Here is a 3156-nt window from a genome sequence, read left to right on the forward strand (position 1 = left end):
CGGAGTCCTTCTTTAGAGAGCCCTGCAGGAAGTGGAGGCAGAGGTGGCAGGTGAGGCATTTACTGTCAAGTACACCTCTCTTTCCATAGCTTCAGCTAGCCCTTAATAAATTATTGTTTTAGATAAGCTAAGAATATCAAAATGCTATGATTCATCTTGTTTTGTCTATGTCCCAAATATCAATGTTACCTGTTTCAGTAAACTATGTAACAGATACGTTAGTTGTTATACTTGGCATGAGGTGGATTTTGCATCAAGTTAAGCAACCAACAAGGTGGCAACCACAAGAAGCCTAATCAGCATGTTTCTGATGAAGTTACCGTTTCATGTTTATCAGCAGATTTCTTTTGACAGAGTTCTTCTTTACACTTTTTATTTTGAAATAATTGTAGATTCATATGAAGTCGCAAAAACGTACATGGAAGTCCCTTGTACCCTTCACTAAGTACAGGATTATTTTCGAGAGTATCACAAATCCATACATTCAGACGCCCTGTGGTTCTACATAGATAAACGTCCTCAGGTCTCTGGGGCTCTCTCTTATAGAGAGGCTAAGCATGCTTTAACACACAGCATGACAGACACCACTGTAGTCCTAGTGATTCAATTATTAAAGTTCATATAACTTCAAAAATATAATACATGACACTAACAATGTATGATATAAATGACCTATGACACACACATGTATGCATGTGCGTGTGTGTGTGAATTAGTTCCACATATTAACCTAAACTATTTGTAACAAACAATTCTGTTTACTCTACGTTATGTTTAGATAGACAGTGTCCTTAACAGCCGAGAAGGTTTTAGGGCTGTTCTTTTCTTTGAAGCTGACTGGTTATCTGCTCAGCCAATGAGTTCCTTCCTCCCATGTACATCATTATATACTTTTACTGTTAGGAGATTAAAATGAGCAGGAATGAAGAGAAATAGTAAGGGATAATAAATAAATTATGAAGACAGAAAAAGTCTCTTACAGGTACAAAATCAACACAAAGTTCAAAAGTCAAACCACTGAAAACATAGTGCCCATGAGCAAGAAAACTGGTGGTGCAAAAAACCTGGTAGGAATCAGCACAGCTAGAGTAAGTAGCTTCTAGCTTAATCATCACAGCTTACAGGAGAATGTGGTTGATTACTTCCTTGAGAAAATACAGAACTAGGAGAACAGAAAGGTAGGAAATCAGGATGCAAACGCAGAACACAATAAAAATGGTCTATATTTTGTTGTTCTAAATTAGATGCAGAAGATTCAAGAGAAACAATCCCCATCAAGACAGCAGATGCCCAGACTGTTGGCATGTTTCAAGGACATGTGAGGGGGTCTGGGGAGTGGAGTTGCTTTCTCATTTGGAAAAAAACTAAGCCGATTCATGCAGAGAATTATTCTATGTTAGTTCATAGATCTCAGTAATGCAATTACCTATCCTTACAATTTTCTCCCTCCTTCTTAACAAAGGACCAATAATCACTTGTCATAGGCATCAAACCTCCCCAGGATCTCTCTATGTAAGAGCCATTCTCAACCAATTCTTTGCTTATATTGAAGAGAACTTTGGGTACATTCTAGCGGGGCCAATGTTTTCCAGCCAGGTCCTGAGGCCAAGGTCTTCTACACTTGGCATCTTAAATGCAATTTGCAGAAGGCTAGTGTCTTCAGCAATGCAACCAAGTTGCTCAGTTAGAATTTGGGGAAGTGCTATGGTCTGAATGTTTGTGTCCCCCTTCTTTCAAATTCATATGTTGAAATCCTATCCTCCAATACGATGGTATTTGGAGGTGGGGCCTTTGGGAGACAATTAGGTCATACAGGTGGAGCCCTCATGAATGGGATTAGTGTCCTCATAAGAAGAGATATAAGAGAGCTTGCTTTCTCTCTCTCTCCCCTGTCTGTGCCAGCATACAATGACAAGATGGCCAGGAAGCAGGTTCTCGCCAGACACCTTGATCTTGGACTTGCTAGCCTTCAGAACTGTGAGAAATAAATTTTTGTTGTTTAAGCCACCCAGTCTATGGTATTCTGTTGTAGCAGTCCAAACTGAGACAAAAATTGGCACTGAGAAGTGGGATGCTCCTATAACAAATACCTAAAAATATGGAAGTGGCTTTGGAACTGGCTAATGGGCAGAGGTTGGAAGAGTTTTGAAGTTCATCCTAGAAAATGCTGATATTGTCATGAAAGTATTTTTACAGGCAATTCTGGTGAGAGCTGAGAAAGAAAAGAGGAGAGCCGCTGTAGTGAAAACTTCCATCTTTTTAGAGAACACACAAATAACTGTATACAGAATGTTGGTAGAAATATGGACGGTAAAAGTCATTCTGATGAGGTCTCAGATGGAAATGAGGAAGATGTTACTGGACAATGAAGAAAGGCTATCCTTGTTATAAAGTGGCAAGACACATGGCCGAATTGTGCTAATGTTCTATTGTTTGCAGAAGGTAGAACCTGCGCGTGATAACACTGGATATTTAGCTGAGGAACTCTCTAAGCAGTAGTGAAGGAGTGGCTTGGCTCCTCCTGACTACTCAGAGTGAATTGTGAGACGAGAGAGATGAATTGAACACAGAATTTTTAAGCAAAAGGAATCAGAACTGAAAAATGTGGAAAATTCTCAGCCTGTCCAGCTTACCAAAAATGAAAAAGTGTGCCCTGAAGAGAACAGTTAAGGGTGTGGTGGACTGAGCATTTGATAAGGAGAATAGTTGGGTGCGAACCATGGACGTAATCAGCCATCTCAACAGAATTCAGGAATGGAAACGGGATTACACCAGCAGAAACACTTCCAGCTAGGACTAAAGGAAACAGAGAAAATGGGATGGAATGAAGGCAGGCTGTGATTGTGTGCTATCCTTCAAGAAAAGGCAGGAAGGACCCTGAGGGCGATTCAGAGATCATCAGGACCACTGCCTAGGTTTCAACAGGGCAGATGGCCTCCAATCAAAGGCACAGGAGTGGGGCCCTCTGGGACCTACCCCCACTTGGCAGAGCTCAGGCACGGGGAAGGCCCCAGCAGAGAGCAATGGCCTTGGTGGGACCATGGCAGGGAGCTATGGAATGGGTGGCACTCGGTCCACTGTGAGGGTATCCTTGCCACCCAGTGGGTCCGGGAGGCAGAGAATCGAGACAGAGAGGATGATTCTAGAGGCTTAAGA

Source organism: Diceros bicornis, chromosome 22 (genome assembly GCF_020826845.1).
Source record: "Diceros bicornis minor isolate mBicDic1 chromosome 22, mDicBic1.mat.cur, whole genome shotgun sequence".
In the NCBI taxonomy this organism is placed as follows: Eukaryota; Metazoa; Chordata; class Mammalia; order Perissodactyla; family Rhinocerotidae; genus Diceros; species Diceros bicornis.